The sequence below is a fragment of the Pan troglodytes genome, chromosome 5 (assembly GCF_028858775.2).
Source record: "Pan troglodytes isolate AG18354 chromosome 5, NHGRI_mPanTro3-v2.0_pri, whole genome shotgun sequence".
In the NCBI taxonomy this organism is placed as follows: domain Eukaryota; kingdom Metazoa; phylum Chordata; class Mammalia; order Primates; family Hominidae; genus Pan; species Pan troglodytes.
The window spans coordinates 144,729,796-144,757,113 of record NC_072403.2 but is presented as its reverse complement, the minus strand read 5'-3'; the positions used below and the strand labels follow the sequence as shown (position 1 = coordinate 144,757,113).

Genomic DNA, 27,318 nt, shown 5'->3' with positions numbered 1-27,318 from the left:
TTCTTTGGAGGAATAAGAGACACTTCTAGATTAGGCATTGTCTTCTAATATGGTACCCAAGGTAGCTAAAGCAGAATTACCTCTAATAAGTTAACAGTCACAAGGCAGAAATAGGCATTACAGAGATCATCAAAGGCAAAAACGCTTGGATTTTCATGTGAAAAATCTATTATATAGTTGAGGCTTAAGTTTACTTAATAGCATAAAACCTACTTCTTTGATCAAAAAGTATATCAGAGTTCCATTTTGATCCCTTCATCTTTGGTGTTTCTTCAAGGGAATTAATTCATATCACTATATCACTTTAAAGCAATAATATTAGTCCTTATTCAGAATAAAGTAGAAGATAGATATGAGATCAAAAGTTTATTTTTTAAAAACTGTAAGATACTGCATATTTAAAACTGGTCTGCTAAAAAAAAAAGACTTCTTTTGTATGAATGGTTTTTATATTTAAAGTTGCATGATATTAAATTAGCATGTAGTTCAGCCAAATGCCTTCCAGTAATTTTTTAGTCTTGTCAGTTTAATTGTTACCACATTCATTTGAAGAAAAGCTAAAAAAGGCTGGATATAGTGGCTCATGCCTATAATTCTAGCACTTTGGGAAGCTGAAGTGGGTGGATCCCTTGAGCCCAGGAGTTCGAGACCAGCCTGGTCAACATGACGAAACCCCATATCTACCAAAAATACAAAAAAGTTATCCTGGCGTCGTGGCACACATCTGTGGTCCCAGCTACTCGGGAGACTGAGGTAGGATAATGCTTGAGCCTAGGAGGCAAAGGTTGCAGTAAGCCAAGATCTGGCCTCTGTACTCCAGTCTGGGCAACAGAGCCAGATTCTGTCTCAAAAAAAAAAAAAAAAAAAAAGTATTTAATTCAAAATTCCTTGTAATATGAGATATAATTGTTTTGAGTGAACTTCTTTGATGCTTGGCTACACACACACAAAATCTAAAACACACAAAGAATAAAAAATCTAGATAGAGGCCTAACCCCTAGGTATAAAAGAAAAATGTCTACCAGCTCTTCACAGAGATTGGCATTATCTCCTATGCAGTAAATAGTGTGAGGCTTAATAATAATTCAATTCTGTCCTTTTAGAAATTCCAAACCTTTGTTTCCATGACCCCTATTTCTAAACTCATCAGTCTGTTACTTCAGTGTGTAAAAAAGTATTCTTTTTTCTTTCCTCTAGCTATACTATTCACTAATTTTTTTTAAATTCTGAATTTTTGTTCTACATAAAGGTATGTCATGATAAACATGACTTTAGACTTTTATTATATAATACCAAGAGAAAGAAGAGGTACATATACATGTGTTCCCATGCATATATGTAATGGCAACTTATATTACAATGAGAGGGTTTGTTTCTAAAGAAAACTAGTCATCAAAACAGAAAGTCAAAGATGGGGGTAACGGGTATACAGCCCTTTCTCCTGTGTACTGGGTATGTGTGTAAATAGTCTGTCATCACCTTATTCTGTCTCAAGCAGAATGGTCTGTGACATGCAGTAGGCTTTGCCCAATGTTATTAGAATATCCTTCCCTTTCAGGCAGCTATTTAAGTGTGGATTCAGAGCTCTTTCTTCTCCTTGAACTAGTAAAGTGGGAATGTGGTATACTCTTTCTTTACAAGAATATTTTGGAATATATAATAATGTATTGATTTAAATCTTTGCAATAGGTGTGTAGTATTAAGAGCCCCTGAAGAGCCTTGAGCTTTTGTGGAAGTAAAATCTCTATAAATAGTAATGAGGTCAATTTTCTCATATTTTGAAGGGCATGAATGAAGGTTTATAGAAGGGGATGGAGCAAAGGGATCATAAGCCTGGATGTCATGATTTTCAAGTGTTTACAACACTTCTGTTCCAGTGACAGAGCAAAGCTAAACTTACAGTCCCTTTAAAATATGAGACTCAAGCTCATTACTACCATGGTGGGTATTCTCTCCATTCTTTAACTGCACCCTGAAATCATTCCTTCAGTTTATAGGTGAGTTTGCAATATTTTTAAAAGAAAGGAAAAAAATCTCAAATAGGCCAATTAAAACAGCAATTCAAACAGGTAGTATGAACACCATTTGGATGTCAGTATATACCCACAGAAGAAAAGTAGGAAGGGCAATTGGGAATATTTTAAATTTTTCATTAATCCCTGTTGGAGACCTGAAAAAATAAATGAATTAATGACACTTTGTATGCCTGTTATCTATGGGTCACAAATTTGGCTCTATGATTTCAAGCAACAAAAGCATAAATTCAATTTATAAGATTCAATATTCATAAGATTCAAACATAACAACTATTTGGGAAAAGTACTCCTTATAGTGAGGCTAGAGAGAATGCTTTCCCTTGAGGTTCTCATAAGCTGGACCCCATGTCTTGTAACAAGCAACATCCTAAATGTGGATACAGCAACATATTTATTAATAATAGGGGCATCTTTGCTACAATCAAAGATAATGGCCTCATGCCAAAGTGCAATTTCATAAAAGCAATAGGAGTGGATTTTGGGAGAAGACAGAGGTGGAAATCTTGTAGCTTTTTCACTCCTGTTGTTGGTTGAGTGGGAGGGAGTGTTACAGCTCTTTTATTCCCACCACAGGCAAGCTCCAGGTTCTTGTCTCATGACCAAGAAGAATAAGGCACACAGCCACCAAGAGTGAGTAAGGCAGAGTCGTATTTCTTAAGTGACAGAAAAGCTCTCAGCAAGGAGAGAGGACCCAAAATAGGGTTGCTGGCTGAGGAGCTAAGTTCGGGGGTTTTATGGCCTGGGAAGGAGGACTGGTCTGCACATCTTGGAGAAGGCACCACTCAGAAAGAGAAAGGATAGTGAAAAGAATCATTTGGAGGCAGAGGTGAAGGCTTGGCCCACAACCAAACAGGGGCTGGAGTGATGTTACTTTATCCAAACGAAGATTTGGCCCTGAGCCAATCACAGAATATGTAAAATAGGTGAACAGTAAGGACCAATCAGGAGAAAGCACATGAAACAAGAAAAAGGCACACGAAGGAGAGAGAAATATGTCCAAAAAAGGAGTGGAATTTGTTCATCTGGGTTCATAGTAGGTGTTTCCATTTTGGGGCCTGCAGCTTGATTTTCAGGCTGTTCTTAGTTGGAAGTTTTACCAAGGACCCACCCTAACTCCCTGCCTGACCTGGTTTCTTCCTTCCTCCTCTCTCAGAAGTCAATGTTGTGCAGAGTTGTGGCTCTCTGTGGCTTCATGTTGGAATACAATTTAGAATATTTATGAGTGAACAAACAATAAATATTTACCTATATATGTTCACCTAAGACAATATTCTATACATATTCACCTAAGCTTTGAAACCTATTGAGTGACATTAATATAGATTAAAATTCCTATCAAGTACTGAGAGTTATCAAGCAAGAAAACAATGAAACTTTAGTAAAAGATAGTTATAGAGGGTTACTAGAATCTCAGTGAACATACAAATGTGCTATTCTTTATACAATGTGGAAAGAAAAGATTATAATATTTATTTAAGGGAAGAAACATGTGCAACTATTCAAAAAAAGAACAATGGAAATGACGATAATGGTGATTAGACCTACTATATATTAAAATCCATTACAAATCTACAATTATATATACATATGGAATTGGTATAATATCAATGGGCCAGATCCTAAGACAGTTTTGCTGGAATGAAATAAGCTATTTAGAAAGAAAAACAATCTGAGACATCCAGCAGAAACCATAACCCAAATAAATTCCAGTTCAATATAAAAGTGTGTTACTACAAAAAGAAATTTTAAACTAGTAGAAAATATAGGTAAAACCCATGTAATCTCCTCTTTAAAAAGGACATTCTTAAACAAATTTTAAGAACAATCTTCAGTAAACTAAACAGTCATGCAAAAGATGCAATGATGAAACCTAACTGGATTTTGGATAAAGTAATAAAAGACTATAAAATAATGAAAGACTTATTTGAGGAGCAATAGGAAAAATTCAAATAAGGACTGGATATTAGATATTATGTAATTTTTGTTCAGGCACCATGGCTCACACCTGTAATCCCAATACTTTGGGAGGCCAAGGCAGGTGGATTATCTGAGGTCAGAAGTTCAAGACCAGGTTGGCCAACATGGTGAAACCCCGTGTCTACTAAAAATACAAAAATTAGCTGGGCATGATGGTAGGCACCTGTAATCCCAGCTACTCGGGAGGCTGAGGCAGGAGAATTGCTTGAACGTGGGAGGCGGAGGTTGCAGTGAGCCAAGATCACATCACTGCACTCCAGCCTGGGCAACAAGAATGAAACGTCGTCTCAAAAAAAATTAATTAATTTTTTAAAAAGATATTATGTAATTTTTGTTAATTGTCTTAGGTGTTTTAATGGTATTGAAGTACACAGGAGAAAGTCCATATTCTTAAGAGATGCACAATGAAGAAGATAGCAGCCCAGTGTCATGACGTCTGAAGCTTACTTTCAAATAGTTCAATAATAATAAAGAAATCTCTCTCATATATTTATATATACACATATATATACATATATGTATATGTATGTATCATATATTGAAGACAGAGAAACGAGAGAAAATGTGACAAACTTTTATCAGCTTGTGAAATCTAAGTAAAGAGTATACAGGGCTCATTGGATTATTCTTTTGATTTTTCTGAGTCTGGAAATTTTAAAACAAAAAGTTGAAAGAAAAATAAAGTTGAAAACCAAAAGAACATTAGATTTAATGATTAAAAGTGTAACGCATCTATATGTTAAAAAAAAAAAAGATACTTCTAAGTTACATGGCAAATGCTTATATTTTTAACAAACAAAAGGTTCATAAAAGTTATTAAGGAAAACATTAGAAAACCCCAAAAGGAAAAATGATGCAAACAGATGCTCCCCAGAAAAACTTCAAGTGACTAATAATATATGAGAAAATCATCACTGAGAAAATAATGTCAATCTCACTACTCATCAACAAGGGAAGATTTTTTTCCCCTATAAAAGTTAGCAGTTTTATTTGTTTTGTTTTGTTTTTAATGGTTATACTTAATACTACAAAGGGTGCCAGAAGAGACATCTTTTCAGTGTTGAAGGGCTTGCAAAATGGTACAAGAATTCTGGAAAGAAAATTTGAAGTGGTTTCAGAAACATGAAGAGTGTGCAAAATTTGATCAAGTAATTATGTTTCTGGAAATTTATTCCACAGGAATAACCAAAACTTGGACACAGATTATACACCAAAAATATACATTGTCACATAATGCAGTTATAATAAAGTAAAATAAGAAACAATTTCAATGTCCACTGTTAGGGTATAGGTAAGCAAAATTTTACTACATGTCACATCCACGAATAGAACATTATGACGTTGCTAACAATGTATATAAAAACTTTAATGACATAAGAAACTTCATATAATAAAATCTTGAGTGAGAAAAACAGAGTACCAAGCCATATATGCGCTTGGTATATATGGCCTCCATTATGAAAAAAGGTTTATTTAAAAATCGTGAAAAAAATGCTGAAAAAAATACCATGACAAAATATGAACAACGGTTGCCTGTAGGTAGTGTGATTATCCATGTCTTGTTTCCATTTTTATACTATTCTATATTCCCCAAACTTCTTGTGAACAATACCTGCTGCTAAGTGAGATACAAATAAAGTTCATTTAGAAATGCTGGCAAAGACATTAATAAAGAGAAAGAAGAGAGCCTTCAGGTTACTTTGAGGTAACCAAAAACACACTGGAGCCCATCCAATGCTGACTTGGTAATATAAATACATGTGTAACATAAATATTACATAATATTTAATATGTTTATATTTAATAATAATATATAAAATGCATTACGTAAACAGAAATAAAAACAAATCATATACCTCAGAGACCAAACATAACTTTTTGAAGACTTTCCAAACAATCTCTGTTTTTCTGTCTTTTCATAAGGGTCAAAACGTTCTCCTGAGTTTTTTGTTTGCCTATTTGTCCTGCTTTGTTTTGTTTTTATTTTCAGATAAAAGAATTGAACATTAAGTAAGTGGGAAACTCTGACATGGGGAAAAAGAAAGTTGTAGGACTATAACCAAATGAAACACTCTGAACATACACTTCTGCCCTGTACTACTCTGTATTTGTAATTAGACACCTCTTTGAGCAAAATTAACTTTTTTGAATCATAGAAACTCACTTATCTTAACAATATAAATCTGTTCTGCATAAAAAAAATCAAGATATGGGGAAAGACATACATATTATTGGTTTAAATTTTTCACATATTTATTTTTAATCTCCAATTAAATTTAAAGACTTGGACTGGAAAAATCAATCATTTTGTTTGCCCATGATTTCCCTGTGCTTCCTAACACTCTTTTAAGATCTACTCATACCCCCTTTCTCAGAGAGAATGTTCCCACAGGACTCACTGAATGCACAGAAAGACATATGACCCAGAACCCAGGCATGGCTGATTGGACCCAAAGGACACCTAATCCAAGTGCAGTCTCTGTGATTCTCTCTTCGGAGAATTTCCAGTTAAAATACAGAGAGGCCCAGTTCATTTTCTGAGGGTACTCTACCTGTCAAGTTACTGAATTCGTGGCTGGGATTACCACCTAAAGACTTTTTTGTGTTAATAAGCCAACCAACAGAGCTGGTTTATGAAGAAAACCAAGAAAAGAAAGAAACCCATCGCTATGTGATGAACACAAATGATGCAGAGAAAGTGGGTGGATTAAAATGCTGTGGTTTCTGAGGGCTTTCTAGTTCTCTATTTCAGCACCTCACTCAGGCCTGCCTACACATCCTACCTTTGGTTTCATATATCTAATATCTTATGAAAACTTTCCCTTTATTTAAACAAGCTTTAGTTGTTATTTTGTTGCTTGCTGCGAAAGCATCTGTCTTAGTCTGTTCTGACTGCTATAACAAAATACCAGAAGTTAGGTAGCTTATAAACAAAAGAAATTTATTTATCACATTTCTGAAAGCTAGGAAATCCAAGATTAAGGCAAATTTGCTGTCTGTTGAGAGCCCATTTTTCTGGTTCATGGATGGCACATTCCCACTGTTTCCTAACATAGTCGGGGACAGCCCTGTTTATAAGGACACAAACCCCATTCATGGGGGCTCTGCCTCCATGACCTAATCACCTCCCAAAAGCCTCACCTCCTAATACCATTAAATTGGTGATTAGGTTTTCAATGTATGAATTTTAGGAGGCCACAAACATTCACAACATTCAGACCATAGCAACATCCTTAGGTAAAATATATACTTTTCCTTTCTAAATTACATTGAAAGGTGGACAAGCTGTGTATTTTTTATCCATCTTTAACAGATCAGGAACTGAGTCGAATAATTTAATATTACATGGCTAGTTACTGAATCCATGGGACCTGAACTTAGATTTCCAATTCTAGTTCTTCTGCTGTTAACTCCTCTGTGTCCAAAGGGCAATGCTGTCCTAAAAGCCATTGAATACATCAGCAGAGGTCTGTTTTCAAGGTGGTATAACTGGGTAATTGCTACATCCAGGTCCTACTCTGGTAGCATTGTGCAAGGAGGCCATGGGTGAACAGTTCAATTGAAAGCCTCAGGACCACTTACTTATAGTTCTACCACCAAATTTGTAGAAAAACTCCAAAAAACTGTTTTGACATTAACTGTTAACCAAAATTTATTGCAGCTTCTATTTTAACTACAGCTATACTGTCGGTACTTAATTGTTCTTTTCATCAAGAGAAAAGCAAGTGAAAATACTTTCTAGTTCCAGTGTTAAAAATATTCTGTAAGCTCAATCAAACATCTTCAAATCTATCTAAAGAGGAATAAACAGCTAAAGTCAGCCAGAATCTACTCTATGCTCTTCAATATAGTATAACTAAAGAAATACAGTTAATTTACTAACACCTATTATAATAGCTACCTTTGTTTTTAAGACAGAGTCTTGCTTTGTTACCCAGGCTGGAGTGCAGTGGCTCACAGCAGCCTCAACCTCCCTGGCTCAAACGAAACTCACATGTCAGCCTCCCAAGTAGCTGGAACTACAGGCACTCACCACCACACCTGGCTAACTGTTGTATTTTTTAATAGAGATGGGCTCTCCTTATGTTACCCAGGATGGTCTCAAACTCCTGGATTCAAGCAATACTCCTGCCTCAGCCTCTCAAAATGCTAGGATTACAGGCAAGAGACGCTGTGCCTGTACTACCATTTTTTAAGTGACTACATTGTGCCAGGCACTTGTCTGGGTTCTTTGCACACGTTATTCTTTCATTCATTCAACAAATATTTATTTTATTGATCATACTATGTGCCACTCACTGTTCACACGTGACAGTTTCTGAGAACACAACAATGAACAAAATGAAGTACATGCTCTCAACAAGTTTCTTAGACTTCATTTAATTGTTACAATCAACTCACTGTTGTTATCATTTTTTTAAAGGAGGAAAATATCCCCCCAAAAGTTAAGTAATTTACGCAAGGTCACCCAATTGATGAGTAACCTAGACTTCAGACTTGAAATTTCAGATTCTTTCCATTTGACCACACTGCCTCTCATTAAATCATTGAGTATGGAAAGTGAGACATATTTATAGCCAGGAGAACATGGTTATGAAGCTGATAATCACTGATAATCCATGCCAGGACCTTCTCACATATATCAGTTTCTTGATGCATTTACTACAAATGTAGATTACTTTCCATAAAGTAATACTCCCATTGAAACCAATATTTCCTAAAACACTTAAACAACACTTGAAATATATCATTGGATTATCACTGGATCAGAATCTAAAATACTCCAAAGTCAATAGAAACAACTTTCCAGATGTTCAATATAAGGTGAATGCAAGCAATTTCATTAAATCAAATTAGGCTAATTTTGTTTTTATTTTAATTCATTCATATATATTGAGTTCCTATTATGGGCCAGAATCAGTTCTAAGTGCTTGAATACTAGAATGAAAAAACAAACTCCTACTCCGATGGAGTTCATAAAAAAAAAAAAAAAATGTTGTCATAAGGTTGCAAGTGCAGAAAAGAAAAATAAAGTATGGTATGGGACTAGGGGCCAGGACTTATCATTTTAAATAGGCAGGTCAAGAAGGGTCCCATTGAAAAGGTAAAATCTGAGCAAATTCCTAAAAGAATTGAGACAGTGAGCCACATGAGTATCCAAGCAAAGGACTCATCAACTTCAGTTTTCCTAAGGTGAGCATATCAAGGTTATCGGGAACATCAGGATCAGAGAAGTAGCAGGCATCGGGTTATGTAGGATCTTATAGGCCATCATAAGGAGTTTGGCTTTTACTCTGAGTTACATAGGAGGTTATTCGAGAGTTTCAAACAAAGAAATTTTATTATACAACAACTGCTTAAAAGAATCTCTGGCTATTGTGTAGAATAGACCATAGGAAAGCACAGGGTGGAAACAAGGAAATGAGTTGGGAGGCTAGTAATAACCAAGGTGGGGGATGATAGCATCTTCCATCAGGAGTAGAAGGGGCCATATTCCTGGAGATATTTTGATTGTAGAGCCAGTAGGGTTTTCTAACAGACTGGATGTGGGGTTTCAGAGAAAGAAATCAAAGGTAACAACACGGTTTTTTTCTCCAAGCCGTGGGGATGATAGAATTGCCTTTTACCATGGAAGGAGGAGCATGTTTGAAAGGTTAGTTGTTTGGGCCATGTTATGTGTAGTTTGCGACGTGAAGAAAGTCTTTCTCAGAAGTGACTGCCAGTGTCAAAAGCTACTGATAGGCTGAGTGACAGGAAGGCTGAGAGACTAATGGATTTAGCAATATGGAGGTCACTGGTGACTTTTGACAGAAGCTGTTGTGATGGAATGAAATGATAGGAATGAAAGACTGTTTAGTATGGATCAAGAAGCAATGGGGAAAGAGAAATTGAAGGCAGCAGTTAAAGTCGCCTTTTTTGAGAAAATGGGCAAAAACTGAAAGAGAAAAAAAGAAGTTGAGAAAAAAATTTAAAATCACAGGTTAAAATTGAATAGCATTTTTATTTGCTGACAGAAATGGCCCATTAGAAAGCAAAGAACTGGGTCAGGCACAATGGCTCATGCCTGTAATCCCAGCTCTTTGGGACGCCAATGCTAAAGGGTGGCTGGAGGCCAGGAGTTTGAGATGGGGCTGGGCAACATAGCAAAATCCCATTGCTATAAAAAAAATTAATAATTGGCTGGATGTTGTGGCACACACCTGTTGTCCCAGCTATTTGGGAAGCTGATGCAGGAAGATTACTTGAGCCTGGGAGTTTGAGGCTGCAGTGAGTTATGATGGCACCACTGCACTCCAGCCTGGGCAACAGAGTGAGACCCTGTCTCTAAAGAAAAAGAAAAGAAAGGAAAGAAAGAAAGCAAAGAATCGATGGGATCTATTCTTGCAGAACGAGAGTAGATGAGATCGATCTTATCCACTTCCAGTGAGGAGGCTGATATTAGAAGTGTGGGTAGTTCATTCACATCATAGTATACATGCTTTTGTGATTGCAGTAGCTCAGTATATTACATAATTTTTATTATTATCCTTATACTACTGCTATAGAAATCAATTTCTTTGCAATTTGCTAAAAAGACTGTACCTATTTTCTCACATAAATTTAATCAAAAATTAGTAATCTTGTTTTATTTTTATCTAAATTTATTCTATGATAAATATTTCAATGTTTACACCAATGTTTACATCATGTAGCAGTTTGTGCATAAATATTGAGAGGCAAGTTGTAAATTTAAAGAGGACACAGTCTTCCCTGGGAACCTGTCCCCTAGTTCTCTGCTGCATGGTGTACTATTAATTATTCATCATTCAATAAACTCTTCCAGGGAGTCTGTGTCTGGCTGTCACTCTCACCATCATTGCAGTACACTGAGCTCCATAGAGACAGCACTGGGGCAAGTGAAAGCTGGACTGGCACAGGGTGACTCTGTGCCTTGCTGAAGAAAAATAATGAAACATGGGCAGAGGAGATCCTAAGAAGCTGAGAGGCAAAATGTCTTCACAGCATTCTTGTGCAAACTTGTCGGGAGGAGCACAAGAAGCAGCACGAAGACGCTCCGGTCAATTTCTTAGAATTTTCTAAGACGTGCTCAGAGAGGTGGAAGACCATGTCTGCTAAAGAGAAAAGAAAAATGTGAAGATATGGCAGAGGCGAACAAGACCTGTTATGAAAGAGAAATGAGAACCTGTATCCCTCCTAAAGGGGAGACAAAAAAGAAGTTCAAGGATCCCAATGCACACAAGAGGCCTCCTTTGGCCTTTTTCTTGTTGTGTTCTAAGTATCACTAAAGAATCAAAGGAGAACATCCATCCTGGCCTATCCATTGGTGGTGTTGTGAAGAAGGTGGGAAAGCTGTGGAATGACACAGCTGCAGATGACAAGCATCCTTAGGAAAAGAAGGCTGTGAACCTGAAGAAAAAATATGAAAAGGATATTGCTCCACAACAAGCTAAAGGAAAACCTGATGCAGTTAAAGAGGGAGTTGCCAAGGCTGAGAAAGGTAAGAAAAAGGAAGAGGAGGAAAATGAGGAAGATGAAGAGGATGAGGAGGAGAAAGATTAAGAGGATGAAGATGAAGAAGATGATGATGATGAATAAGTTGGTTCTAGCATAGTTTTTTTCTTGTCTATAAAACATTTAACGCTCTTGTACACAACTCATTTATTTTAAAGAAAAAAACTGAAATGTAAGGCTATGTAAGATTTGTTTTTAAACTATACAGTATCTTTTTTTGTATAATTAACACACTAACCCACTGTGTCTTTAAATAGCCCTGTCTTGGTGATATTCTCAATAGCCACTAACCTTGCCTGGTACAGTATGGAGGTTGTAAATTGGCATGAAATTTAAAGCAGGTTCTTGTTGGTGCACACCACAAATTTGTTATATATGGGGATGGTAGTTCTTTACATTTTCGGTTGTCTCTGATGCAACTTATGCAAAATAATTATTGTTCTGTTAACTGAATACCACTTTAATTGCAAAAAAATAGTCGCAGCTCTTTTGTTGTCATTCTGAATACTTACAAGTATACACAATTCTTTTTTATTAAAACAAAAGAAAGAGACCCTTCCACTTTGCCTTCTGTCTGATTCATCTCCTACCTCACTGACCATTCCTCCTCCTGTCTGCAGTTCTTTACTCTTTTCCATGATCCCATCCTTAGCTCCCTGTATCTTCTCCTTTTCAATTTATCTCATTAGAAAATTTACTTGGTTGTATAGTTCAAGCACCTCTTCTGTATGCTTCTTCTCCATTTTACTTCTTGACCCTCTTAGGTGACAGTCAAGTGACAGCAAAGCATCTCAATTTAAAGATTCTGGAATCATCTTAAAGCAACATAAGTAAAACCAAACAAATCATCTCTTGGCCTCGCTGTTTGTGACACGGTTTTGCTGGTTCATTGGGCTTGCATCCTCTAGTTAGGGTAGATTTCTCCCATTCTTCTATTTCCTCAAATGCAAACAGACAAAATGCAATGCTCTGATTCTTTTAATGCAATTGTTTTTCCTCTCTTGTCCTGCCCTGTTTATTGCCACAGCTACTTGTCTAGGATACCACTTCTCACCTCACACTGCATTGATTGAGCTGACTTCTAAGTGAGTTCCTGCTTTCAATCTCTCCTGGACCCAAGCCATTCTTGCACACACAAATGCCTGGATAATATCACTAAAACATATTTCATCATGTGATTTCTCTAATTAGCAAGACTTATAGCAAAGTGCAAACTTTTAGCAGGGCATTCAAATCCCACCACCACGTGGGAGTTTATCAGTTGATCCTTACATGCTCCACTGTATTTATCTTTCTCCATTCTATCCTATGGGCAGTTTACTAAAGCCAAGCTCTTTACTTTCCTTAATATACATAATGTATTCTTTCCTATTATTGTTTTCCTTTAGCATCTCCCTCCCTAGGAACTATCCATATTCAACATCTTCCTCACGACCAAAATTCACACACAAACCCCATAAGTTTGTCCTATAATTACCTGCCTCACACCCTGACTCCCCTCAGCAGGTTAACAGCTTAAACTTGGGGAAGCAAGCCTTGAGCAACCAAACAAATTTAAGACACAATGATTTGTCAATGACAGAAGTTACAATAGAGGCAAAGCTATGGAAAAAAAACTGAGGTTTTGGATCTGCATTCAAACTCTCTCTGGATTTCAAACGGACATACAAACAAGCTTCAGAATTATTAATACTTTAAAAGATGTTGTATATATTAATTATAGCCAATAAGAATTACCTAGTTTGATATTTCACACCTTACAGAAAATAAACTCGATAATTACAAAGGTCACAGATTATTTTGTTTTGAGTTTTGTTAATAAGAATCTTCCATTTTTTTAAAAAAATCCTAATTTTAAAAGCACAAGAGTTCTATGTGGTGCTTTGTAAGTATAGATAATAATCTTATTTTTTAACTGGAAAACAAATCTTATAGTTTTATAAAGCAAAGACTTCAGGATCATATTCTCTAGCTTTCAAGGGTATATATTTATCAATTAATAATGAATCTATTCACTCAGCACCTTATCCTTGTGTACAACGTTATGAAATTGATGGTAAAGTGCAATTTGTCATGCTATATTTTTACAACCGCAGGCCTGTGTTAACTATTCTCTGCAAAACAGAAAATGTTGTTCTAAGATTTACTGAACATTTAATATGAAGAAATAAGTACTCCCTTGAGTATTCCCTTTGTATAGAGAAGTTCAGATAAATTGCTTAGCTCATATAGATTGTAAATTTTGGTATTCAAATCAAGTCTGTGTGTGGTTCCAGAAGCCATGGTACAAATCATTACCTCCCATTGTTATCTGCAACATGGTACTCCTTACTCATTCTGCCTAATTAAGACATAATCTTAACATATTTCTCTACCTAGAAGAAATTTATCCATGAGAGGATTACAGTTAAATATCTATTCTTCCCTCATAGTAAATGTTATCTACACAAATGTGTGGCTTACATAGAATACATGATAGACTACAAAAAAGTTAATACATGTATTATTTCCATATGCACACTGATTGAGGCCCTGAGATATGGATTGGGATAGTTTGATTCAATTGGGGAAAATTTTTAGTAAAAATTTATCTTTAAATCTTGAAAATTAAGTGCAACAAAATTGGAAGGAAGAGTTGGGCTACTTAAGGACTGGGGACAGGTGGGAAGATGTGATTAACAGTGTGAAGTGAAAAAGAGAGAATTGAATACAAAGCATAGGATGGGGGTTTCCCTGACCAACGCAATGACAGATTTGAGTGAAAGAGTATGAACAGCACAGCCACATGACCATAGAGACATATCTAGTAGGGTCATGAGTCTTGCATTTACTCAAGGGACAACTTTGAAGATGGTTTTTGAGAAATAAATTTCCCATACATATTCAACCAATTTGTATTTATATAAGGTGTTATGGTCTAGAATTTTGGCTATTTAAACTATTGCCTAGCAGGAACCACAGATGTCAGCATCACGTGGCAAAGTATAAGAAATACAGAATCTGTGGCCACACCATTGACGTACTGAATGGGAGTCTGCATTTTAACAAGATTTCCAGGTGAGTTTTGAGAAGCACTGTGGCTGTGTTCCAATCTGATATGGTTATTTCCTTATCATGTAAATTTAGGCAATTCCTTTCTTCTCTAAGCCAAAATTGCACATCTCTAAAGTTGGGAGAACCTCTGCCATGCTGATTCAGGGGATTTGTAGAAGGATCAAATGAAATGAACCATGTGAAAGCACTTTGAAAGCTGTAAAACATCATTAGACGTCTCTCCTGAAATGGGCATCTGCATCCAGGAGAAATTCAGCTGTCTCCACTGTCCCTTTACACAAAGGAAGGCTCAGAGAAGCATCTCACTTAGTAAAACAAATGTCTTACTCTGTGTGTGTGTGTGTGTGTGTGTGTGTGTGTTTGTATACACACATATATGTGTATATATATATTCTTGTTTTTTTGTTGTTGTTGTTTTTTGTTACACGGTCTCACTCTGTCACCCAGGCTGGCTGCAGAGCAATGGTGCAATCTCGGCTCACTGCAGCCTTGGCCTCCCTAGGCTTAAGTGATCCTCCTACCTCAGGCTCTCGAATAGCTGGGACTACAGGCACATGTCACCACACCTGGTTAATTTTTTTGTATTTTTGTAAATACAGTGTCTCATCACATTGCCCAGGCTAGTCTCGAACTCCTGGGCTCAAGCAATCCTTCCAAATGGATCCTTCCAAATAGATCCTTCTAAAATGAATCTATATATTCAAATAACTTATTTGAGCTGATTATCTGCTACCATAAGTAATAAATAGGGAAAGGCAAACCTAAAAAAATTATGCATAAGAATACTGTCATCTTGGTCTTCTCCTGTATCATAGTTTCTAAACATTTGGAAAAAATCATGTTTCAGTATGCCTAAAGAACCAGAAATTACCTTTTTTTTTTTTAAAGGCAAGAGCCAGTGTTGTTCTCTATAAAGCAGCGTAGGAGTTGAATTGTGAACAGAACAGTCTACAGGGACTTGGACTCAGTATTCAAAGTTTATAGTCCTTAGTTATCAAACTGCTGGTAAAGTAGAAAAATACATCCAGGGGACCTTGATTGTTCTAAATCATGGCTGACTGTTTGGCACCATGTCCTTGGCCCCTACACTGTGTCCTGAGAGGCATTTTGAATCTGCAAAGCCTACCAGAAAACAGGAAGTGGGGGTGAATGGGGAGGAGAAAGGCATCTTCTAAATTAAAAACGGAAACATGGATGCTGACGTTAACAAAGTTTCTTCAAGGAGAGAGCCCTAGGTAAGCAAGCGTAACTTTGAAGTGACCCACAAACATCACCCTTTAAAGAACATTCTCCATCTCACCCAGATTGTATTTCCCATAACTGGAAATAAAAGCCCTTTGGGTTCTGCTAGAGTGAATGATTTTCCACAGTCACAAGACCGAGTGTCTAAATATTCCTAGCAAGCTCATGTATTTATTGAATCCTGCTTTTCGAGCTTTTTTCAAACCTTGGTCTTGGAAGAATGAGAGAAATATAACCTGGAAGTAAAAGTCCAGGTTTTCTTGGGCTCAGGAAGGTATTTAATATAAATTGCTCTATTAACAAAATGTCCTTTGTTATAGCCCCAAGGAAAAAAGAAGTCACCATGGACAAAGCGTTTTCTAAAATGCTGTCCCTAGAATCCTACTGGTGTCTCACTAAATCTCAAGCACTGCTATTCCATTTTAATACCCCACTCCCATTTGTTTAACTTTCCACTATATTATTTTCAAGCCTTCCCATGATGCTCTTAATAAGTAAACAATATTATCTTAAGTCTCCAATTCAGATTTAGTATTTTCTTATTATCTTTACATATAAGATCAGACTTTGTACATTGTATTTAAGAAAGAATTTATATAGCGATATTATACACACAAACATACACTTTTACATAAAATCTTTCAAACAATGGTGATGAGCACCAGCTTTGGATTTATAGATATAGCTATTATTACTGTATTATTCATTTAAGACAAATACCAACTAATGAGAAAAAAATCCAAAAGAGCCTCCATAACACAGGCATTAAGAGCATTCAGATCTGGGAAAGATAGTTAATCTCTTGAAACTTTTGTTTCCTCAGCCACAAAGTGGAGATAATACCAGAGCCTACAGCACAGAGAGGCGTAAGAATTACAAGAGGATGTATTAAAATACTTGGCTTGCTGGGCGCGGTGGCTCACACCTATAATCCCAACACTTTGGGAGGCCGAGGCAGGTGGATCACTTGAGGTCAGGAGTTTGAAACCAGCCCGCCCAACATGTTGAAACCCCGCTTCTACTAAAAATACAAAAAATTAGCCAGGCATGATGGTGCGTGCCTGTAATCCCAGCTACTCAGGAGGCTGAGGTGGGAGGATTGCTTAAGTCTGGGAGGCAAAGGTTACAGTGAGCCGAGATCATGCGATACTGCACTCCAGACTGGGTAACAGAGCAAGACTCCATCTTTAAACGAAACGAAACTAAACTAAACTAACATAAAATAAAATAAAATACTTGGCCTTATAAATGCTAGCTACTATTATCTATGTCGCTATTGTTTTTGTACCTTTATTATTATTAAAGCCCTTAAAATTGAAATGATTTTTAATGTATCTCTTAATATTGCTATTCAACAGACATTTTACCAATGCTAAATATGGGGAAGCAATGAAACACAGCTAATGTCACAGCCTAAATTAGAAGTAGGAACAAGGTTTTCTGAGTTCTCGGCCTATTCCTTTCTAATCTCTTCTTAGAACTTAGCCAACACTGAAAAGCCAGCACTTCTGAATGAAGATAAAGGAATCTACCAAAAAGTAGGTTACGCAAGTTTCCTAGAACCAAAGTTATGTGAGTCGTGCATATATGAATTGGATTCATCTAATCCATTCAGTTTGAATATGAGTATTTACATTAAAATTCATGAAAAATACAAAAGCATTATATATATTGCAAACTTATATTCACCATACGTTGTTGTTAATGCTCAAGCAGAAACAAAATAAAAGAAAAAAGTATAAAGGTAAAATGTGTATATTTTCCCCCATAAGTAATTTTTGCTTCATTCTGCTTTGTGCTTGAAAAATCATATAAAAATATAAACAATATTCCTATTTTAAAACTCTTTCATTTTGTTTTGTTGTTGTTTAGCATTTATAGATCCTGGAGGTTGGGTGCGGTGGCTCACACCTGTAATCCCAGCACTTTGGGATGCCGAGGTGGGTGGATCGCCTCAGGTCAGGAGTTCAAGACCAGCCTGGCCAACATGGTGAAACCTCGTCTCTACCAAAAGTACAAAAAAATTAGCCGGGTGTAGTGGCAGGCACCTGTGATCCCAGCTACTCGGGAGGCTGAGGCAGGAGAATCGCTTGAACCCGGGAGTCAGAGGTTTCAGTGAGCGGAGATTGCGCCATTGCACTCCAGCCTGGGCAACAAGAGTGAAACTCCATCCCGAAAAAAAACAAAAAAACAAAAAAAAAACACAAATAACTTTCTGAGAGGCTTTCATTTTCATATTTTATATATATTTCATTTTCATATTTTATATTTGATGGATTTTTCCCAAGATTTTAGACCAAATATCAAATTTTCCATATAGTACCAAACGTGACACATAATGGGTTCTCAAGATACATATTTGTTAAGTTAAAGAATAGCAATTTATTGTGAAAGTGCCTATGCCTACACACAATAGGCCCTTAATAATAAATGATTTTTGAATCTGAGTGTTATTCTTTGTTTACCGAAACGACAACAGAATTGTAACGAAAGGATTATAACGTGGTTGACCATCGGTCAAGTGGAAAACCTTCTAGACCCCATCTACTTCTCTGTTGTAATGGTCAGGTTCCTGAGTACTCTAGGCAGCTCTTGAAGCGCAAATCAGATGAAGTGGGCCTAACAGTGTTTCTTGAGTGCGGGATGGTCCATAAAGACTTCCTTGAAACCCCACTTTGAAATACGCTGCCCCACCATCCTCATGATAACTTTGTATTGATCAGTCTTTGAGCTATAGGCTGAAGTACAGTATAAAGAGTCGTATTTCTTACCCCCTATTACGTATGACTTAATATCTTTTGGCTAGAGACAAAAGTTATATCAGATATATTTAGAGAAAATGTATGTAATGAGAGTGACTAATGTATCATGACTTACAAATATCATGCCTAATATGTTTATTAGCTATCTTTACATGTTTTTGAAAGTTGTAATGTTTGAATGAGCAACAAATTGACCAAAAGCTAAACACTAATGTGAAAATTGAGCAGTGTTGGATATAGTCAGAGGGCAGGGAGTTGTGAAAGACTAAAGAAAAGATGGATGAGAAATATGAATACAAAGAAGTTATTAGAAAAATGGGATCAAACCCAGAAGAGAGGACGGTAAAAGTCAGAGGAATGCCCAACTAAGAAATCAGAGTATCAGAAGGCTTCAGTTATCATGCTGAACTTGAGAGTTAACCTTGTTCCCTACAAACTATGCCTGTCTATACTGGGCTGAAACTATCCTAAATCAGTAGGCGTAGTGGGCCTTGATTATAGCAAACCTCTTGATAAAGTCTTTAAAAATAAATTTGTAGATGAAATAAATATCACAAAGCATAATTTTTTTCTAAGATTTATCCTATTGCCTTATATATGGATGGCAGACACTTATATGGAAAGAATGAGGACAGTGATCTGGGGAATACCACATTAAATGAATTCATAGCTGGCTGATAACATATTTATTAATCAATGCTTTACTATCCTCTCTATTGAGAGTTATTGGAAGACAGAGATCATGTAATATTATCTTTGCAACCCTGGCCTGAGCAAAGGGCCTAAATACCCAATACATATCTGCAGATCAACTGAACCTGGAGGGAGATAACCAGCAGCTTATCTCAGAACGCAGATGTTCAACTTTTTCATCTGTGATTTGAATGAATACCTAAGAGGTTTTAAGCAAATTAAATGTGTGGATAACATGAAAGCTTAAAGGATAAGATGCTTTAAATACTTGATTGATCAAGAGGCCACCACCACTCATCTTAAATACAGCACTTAATGGGAACTATAGCAGCAATAGTAATTGAGCATTTATATGAAGTCAACACCATTAGGAACAACTAGATGCAAAGGTAAATTGAGGGAAAACCATGTTGCCTGCCCTCAAATGAGATTATTTCATTTTTTTCCTCTGAATGCCATTTAAATAAGTAATAAAAATTTAAAATGTAAGTCCTTGGAAATATCTAATATATGTAATTAACTCTGATTTAAATTTCGGGTGAATTTGATCAAACATTGAGAAAAGGTTTGAAACTTTAATAAAAGCCGGAGCATGAAACTTTAATTTAAAAAGGAGCAGTTTCATGGAAGTGTCCAAAAATAATTTTGCAAAAAATAATATTTTTTGAGTGGCCACCAGACAAAAGTGTTGAGTGACCAACTAATTTGAAAAACTGATTGTTCCCTAGTGTTGTTAGAAAAAAAATTATAGCATTAATAGGTTTTGAAATAGGCCTTTGCCTGGACTAAAATTTTGCCCAAATAAGATACAGGGTCCTTCTGGCACACTTTGAGCTTAGGATAGAACCATAGAAACTTAGAGACACTACCTTACATTTGGAAGCAGTTCTACTTTCTTAGCGAGAGGATCACGGGAAACTTCTGTACCTAGAGGGCAGTGGAGATCAAGATGTGGGAGCCTGGGTTTCTGACTGACCTTTCAGCAAAGGGTACCCATTTCACAGTGGCAAAGATGACAGCCTTAGCTTCCCCTTTCTTTGATTTCAAAGGTTTATTCCCTGCCATCTCTCACAAAATAAAAAGACCAATTCAGAGGTAAATTTCTGTATTAAAAATGGAAACATCTGACATAAGCAGAAATGTGCAGACAGTCATATTTCTGACTATGTAATTTTACCCTCTGTTTTCAGGAAGAAATTTAGAATTTTCTTCTCCAAACTCATAATTTTTCTAGTATATTGTCATCTCAATGTGACAGCAACTTGAAGGAATAAAAATTTGAGGGAAGGAAAATTAAAACATCCCTTTCAAAGACTACAGATTGCCATGGAGTAGTTCTGAGGAGTTCAGAAAAGCGGTCCAATGACTAGCATGTTGCCAGATCATTTGCCAAAATGTTGACATGAGAGTTCCCTGAAAACTCTGTTTTACATTTCCAAAAATTTCAGTGAGGAAATTGCCAAAAGAATAAACAATCAGTTCAATTGCATACAGGGAAGAATAAGGTCTACGTCCAATGTGCATATTCTCTGTTTATAGCTGGGAATAATTTAAATTACTTTCCTAGCATTCCTTTTCTCTTTTCAAGTATAAACTAACTCAAAAATTAGGTAAAAATTGATGATCTAGCAATGTTTCTCTGGCTGCCATACAGTATGGGCAATGAGTTCTAGACTCCAATTTATTGGTTTGTCAGAAACTTTGGTTATTTTCATCAATTTAGCTTTACATTTAACATTCCTCTGCTTAATTGAAAACATGCGGACACATTTGGTTAGTATGACATTCCTACAAAAGTAAAAAGGGCACTTTGTTTCAAATTCTGCGCAGTTTACCAGTAAGTTATATTTCTCTTGCAGCAACAATTAAACACACACTTTGCACTTTATAGCAAGTCCTTCCTAATCCCTATTATCAATGGGTACAACTCAGTTTTGACAAATATCCACTCAGCTTGGTGGGGGAAAGAGCATTATCCTTAACTTTGTTTTAATAATTGAATAAATGGTTTTCCGGGGACTAATCCCAGGGTTTTAAAACATGGCCTTTGGAAAATTATGACCATTTTAGGAGCTCATTTAACCCCTTTCTCTATTTCTTGTCCTCCTGGGATCCTGCTTCTAAGTGCTGGCAGAAGATTGAGATCTGAGTGGTAAACTAGTAAGTGCTACAACTGATTACTGCCTGTTCTTCTTTCTTTTTCAATCCCATTGTGGAAAATGACTCTGGATGGGTTTATGAAGTGAGTTTAGTGAGAAACAGGTTTCTAGGATTTGTACTTTCTCTGCTTTGGCAAAGTAACTCCAAATAAGCCAAAGATGCACAGCAGGATACCTTGTATAGCTAAAATACAGTATTTTGAGATAGACTGACACTTAAAAAAATGTTCAATCCCCTTTTCCTGTTAAAAAATAATGCAAAGAATAAGGTGGAAACACGAGAGGAAGTATGATCAAAAGGATGAATAAAAAGGACCCCTCATCGATGATGACAAGGTGAGTCAAATTACAGTCACTCCATGCTATCCGCAGAAGTTGGAATTGCCCTCTGATATCTACCATAGGCCCACTTCTGGAGACAGAGCCCTCATTCTTTAGCAGATATGTACTGAGTGCTTACTCCATACTACTCCCCTAGACACTACTGCTACACATTTGTAGCCCCAGGGAAATGAATAAGACAGATAGGGCCTTGCTTTCCTCTACTTACATTCTAGTCACCACCAGCTTCCTCTGCATCGTTGGGTGCCAGTGTGACCAAGTACTGAAACCAGAGCACAGTCACTATGACCATCATGTCAGAAGCTGGAGCAGGGAGGTCACACACCAGCCATGAAGGAAGACAGTTGGCCTGAGTGGCTGACCAGGTCCAGAGAGGGCCAGACGTCAGAAAGGAGGGAAAGAGTGGGGAAAAGTGCCAAGGGCAATAGTAAGGATTGGTGACAGGCCACCAAGCTAGCAGTTCTCACCAGGTAGCTCACAGGCCGCCTCCTGCCCCTGGCTTGTTTGCCCTCATCCCTTTGCACAAAACCAGAGATCTTCCAGTGCGTAAGTATGATCCTGCCACCCCATTCATAAAACACGTTAAGTGAGTTCCCATTCATTACACTGAAGGTAAAATAAAAACCTACTGTTTACAGTGCCTTTATAATTGAGTTTTTCTATCTTTTGCTGCCATCCACCCTCGACTTAATACTCCAACCATTCTTGCCCATGCTGTGCCCTTTGAGAGGAATAATCCCCTACTCCATCCCACTCTCCCCACCTCCTTGCCTAAAGCTGTTAGAATTCCAGGTCTTGGTTAAATGTTACTTCTCCCAGATAACCTCCTCTGTCCCTCTAAATCAGAGCTTGTAGGAAAGCAGGTTTGCAATCAATGCATATTTAAAATATACTTCTGGGCCCACTCCGCATTAACTGAATCATAATCTCTGGGGCTAGGGCCTAAGAATTGCACTTTTTAGCAAGCATTCCATTTATACTGAGGCACATGTAATGTTTCAGGACCACTGACTTAAACTCTGAGATGACAAAAAATATTAACCCATACAGTACAGTCACCAACCAATCAATATGGACCAATTGGGACAGATGCCATAACCAATCAAAATGGACTCTGGCTGTTGATCTCCAATATGTACTAGTATGCACTAACAATAGTCAGCTGCTCCTATGCCGTGTTTCATTCCACCATGCCCTTTCTCTGGGCTGGAATATACTGGCTGATTTTTATTTAGCATTTCTTTCCTGCGTCACCTCTATTAACTTTCAAGATAATCCTGCTATTATTATTTTCATTTTACAGAGGGCAAAACTGGCACAGATGTGTTAAGTAACTTGCCCAAGGTCACACAGCCAGGGTGTGCATTAGAGTTCAAATGCAGCCTGGCTCTGGAAGCCTATCCTACACTGCACCTAGCATGGTATGTCTGAGGCTGCATTTGAATTGCCAGTCCAGATGTTTGACTTCTCCAGTTCACTGTGATCTTCGTGAGGGTAAAACCTAGTACTTAATAGGTGGTCAGTAAATATTTGGAGAGTGAATGAGATCATACTAATCCAGTGTAGGATCAAGAGGAGTAGAGGAATAAACAGGAGGCTGACTGACTTCTTGGACTATCTCCTAGAATTCCGAAGCTATCTTTTATTTTTATTTATTTATTTTTTTGAGACGGAGTCTCACACTGTCGCGCCGGCTGGAGTGCAGTGGCGTGATCTTGGCTCACTGCAAGCTCCACCTCCAAGGTTCACGCCATTCTCTTGCCTCAGCCTCCCTAGTAACTGGGACTACAGGCGCCCGGCCATGAAGCTATCTTTTAAAGGACTTCAAGGAAAAGGAGCTTGGGATGTTGCAGGAATGAAGATATAGGAACTATCTGAGGCCACTGAAATCCATGAACCTAAAAAGCACAAGCTGTAGAATTTGCTTTCCTGCCCCAAACATTTTTATCCAGAGTGATAAAAAATGAAACTGACATACATACCATTGGCCAGTAAAACCACGCCAGAAAGGTTAGAATCAACAGAGAGGCACTAGGCCTCAATGGTCCATGGAATTAATTTCTTGGAAAAACCTCTCCAGAATGCCTGTTAGTGGAGCCAGATAGAGCCCACAGCCTCAGTATCAACACCAGCTGTGTCATGTAGATCCACTGCACAAAATCCAACACTCGACATCTTTCTCCAAAATATAGTCAGTTCCTTCTCTTGGGTTGGATCACTGTAACTGTCACTTACACAGCCTTATCCTTCTGAAATGTGGGCCCATCATGAACTTTCCATAACTGCTGCAACACAGCACTCCCTCCTTCTGGCCTTCTTACCTTCACGAGGCCTTGTCAACCTACCCTGCAGTTCTCCCCAAAGTCTCCCCAACTCCAGTTTTGCTGCTTTCCAGGCTAAACTGCATTTCTGCTAGGCAAACAATCTTCCTAAAACCCTCTAGAAGGGAGGCGACACTTTACCTCTACCCTCCTAGGGCTTCTGGTGGGCCCTGAGAATTAAGTCGACAAAAGACAGATTAACAAGAGAAAAGCATACAGGAAAATGAAGACCCAAAGAGATGGCAAAACCTAAGTGCTTATATACTAGGTTGGACATAGAGAGGCAGTTGTAGAAAAGTCACTAAAATACATGGAATGCCTTTGTCCATTTGTGATGCTATAAAGAAATACCTGAGGCTGGGTAATTTATAAAGAAAAGAGGTGTATTTGGTTCACTGCTACAAAAGAAACATAGCATCAGTATTTGTTTCTGGTGAGGGCTTTGGGCTGCTGGTTCTCGTGGTGGAAGGTGAAGGAGAGCCCACGTGAGCAGAGGAGAGATCCCATGATGAAAGAGCAGAAGCAAGAGTGAGAGACAGAGAGAGGGGAGGAGGAGGTGCAAGACTTTTTCAACAACCAGTTCTCCCTGGAACTAATAGAGTGAGAACCGCCTCCCAGCCCCACAGCCATCCCCCAACCCAGGGACAGCACTGATCTGTTCATGAGGGATCCACCTCCATGACCCCAAACACCTCCCATTAGGCCACATCTCCAACATTGGAAATCAAATTTCTGCATGAAGTTTGGAGGCTTGTGTAGCCAAACTAGAGCATTAGAGGACCAAAGAAAGATAAGAATTGCTTTAATAAGATCTGTGTGTGCAGAATTCTCTCAGTCTTGACTCCCTATCTCTGGTGATAAGAATGTTTCTTACCTCCAGAATGAGCATCTTTCACATGAGAGATTTATCGCCTGCTTTTAGGAAGAAAAGGGGAGGTCAGTGCGCCCTTCTTGTACCTTCTGTTCTTCAAGTGTCTTTAGTTCAAAATCATCCTTACGCCAAGTTGCATATTTGGGAGTGGCATATTCTGCTACCCTTCACCTCCTTTCATCAAAATGCTATACTTTATATGTCAATCCTAAAATCAATAGTTCACCATTACCCTCAGTATAAAGCTCACACTGGCTTTCAAAGTTCTTATATTATTTCTGCCTTCCACCAAACACATCTGTTCAAAGTTGCCCCTGAGACTTCTCAACATAAGCCAAAGTCCCTCACCCTCTTCCCTAATGTAACTTCTCTGACATCAGGGAACACAAAAGCATCTCTCTGAATACCTATTCCCTCTCCCTGAAGAAGGTCCAGTTAGTGATGCCTCTTCCATAGAAGCCCCTTGATCACTGAAGTCCATGTAGTTCTCTCCCTGATCTGAAATCACATAATACTCATCTTTTGAACCGATCCCTTTTGACACTGATTATACACTGCATTGATTTGTAGTTGAGCTGTCCACACTCAGCACAGCACAGTCCAGTGCTGCTCAGGGGCCATGATACCTGGTGAATGCACTTTAACTTACAATGGATTCAAGTGCTTTGTCTTAGTGACTCTTTGCTACCTTAAAAAGTATTCAGATATTTGACCAGACACGGTGGCTCACGCCGGTAATCTCAGCACTTTGGGAGGCCAAGGCAGGCAGATCATGAGGTCAGGAGTTCGAGACCAGCCTAGCCAACATGGTGAAACCTTGTCTCTACTAAAGATACAAAAATTTAGCCAGGTGTGGTGACACGCACCTGTAATCCCAGCTACTCGGGAAGCTAAGGCAGGAGAATCACTTGAACCTGGGAGACGGAGGTTGCAGTGAGCCAAGATCGCACCATTGCACTCCAGACTGGGCAACGGGGCAAGACTCAGTCTCAAAAAAAAAAAAAAAAAAAATGTATTCGGATATTTGGGGAAATCTGACAATATTTATTTACTAAAATTCTTCTAATTAAAATTGGCATCTTTGCATCCAACTCAAGAAGGAAGTCCAGAAATCAGTGCACAGAATGATGCTCTGATAGATCTCCAGGGTTGCAGTGGGACATGGAAGGAGAAGCACTACTAGTGGACCAGAACCAGGAGTATTGATAGTATTTAGAAGTCATTGTACATTCTTCCAACTACCCTCAGAAAGCCACATTCTTTTCCTTTACATCCAAACCTCCAGTGATTCCCACATTGTTAGCAAAGTTGTAAATCTTTGGGAATAGCCCCCGTTCTCTTTATTTACCTCATTTTCCTAAAGAAATGCTTGAAGCATCCAGCTTTAATCCTGGACAGCTCCCATCTTAGTCTTAAGAGATTTTCCATTGTTTTCTGTGCCTAGACTGGACCTGAACTACATCTTATCTCTGTTTGGACTTGGTATCTTATAATTGGTCCTCTCCTAGGGCAAGGGAACAACTAGGCAAGGGCAAGATTAGGGAAAATAAAAGTTAGGTTTCACTTCCCTAACTTCAGTTTAACCTGACAACATGTCACCTTCTGGCTAGCCCATTTCCGAGCCTCCCTCACACACCATCGGGTAACACCAGCCCCACCATTTGCTCCCACCAAGCTTTGGTCTAATTCAGTGATAGAAGGGAGGGAGCACAGCTGACCTAACCATCTAAATGTAGAAACTAATAATTGAAATTAGTGCATGAAACTGGTATAAGCAAATATAAAAATTATAGAACTTTTGTTTTTAAGAACAGGTTATGATGCTTTCAGAACTAGGAAGAGCAAAAGTGTAGAGTTCCAAGTGAATAATCTAATTGGATGAAAATGGTGAAGTCTTGTAAGTAGTACTGTACACTAACTGAAAAGGCTCACTTCGATAGCTACAAATTTTTTAGTCTGATTCTAAAGTACACATTTCCATTACAATCCTGTTTGCTATTTTTAATCAGTGACTTTTTCATAGGTAGAGCAAAAACCAATTAAATTTAGCCTATGCTTGAATTGCCATAATTTTTCTATCCCTGAGCTAAATAAAAAACTTTCTATTACCCAGTGAATCAGAAAAACAAACAAACAAACAAAAATAGTTGCAGGGACAGTGAACAAGAATCCCAAACGCCACTTTAACTCTCTAGTGACTGCCTTTCCTGTAATGTCTTCTGCCATCCAGGGCCTGCATATCAAGGTCTTCCCTGGCCTACACTTTACTATTTGGTTATCTCTTTCCAGAAGATAATTCTATTTCCCATATACATTTGATATAGATATGCCATTTAAAAAGCAAATAAT

General features: G+C 37.7%; 1 long non-coding RNA gene and 1 pseudogene across 1 annotated transcript in view; one reads left to right on the top strand and one right to left on the bottom strand.

Annotated features, from left to right (window-relative positions):
* LOC107975311 (uncharacterized) overlaps nt 1-4,454 on the bottom strand; it is a 48,007-nt gene extending 43,553 nt beyond the window's left edge. Inside the window, exon 1 of the long non-coding RNA XR_001718741.3 lies at nt 3,163-4,454. This is a non-coding gene — a long non-coding RNA (uncharacterized LOC107975311). The remainder of the gene's footprint in view (nt 1-3,162) is intronic.
* Nucleotides 4,455-10,967: 6,513 nt separating this feature from the next.
* Nucleotides 10,968-11,899, top strand: LOC129144328 (putative high mobility group protein B1-like 1; annotated as a pseudogene).
* Nucleotides 11,900-27,318: the final 15,419 nt, after the last annotated feature.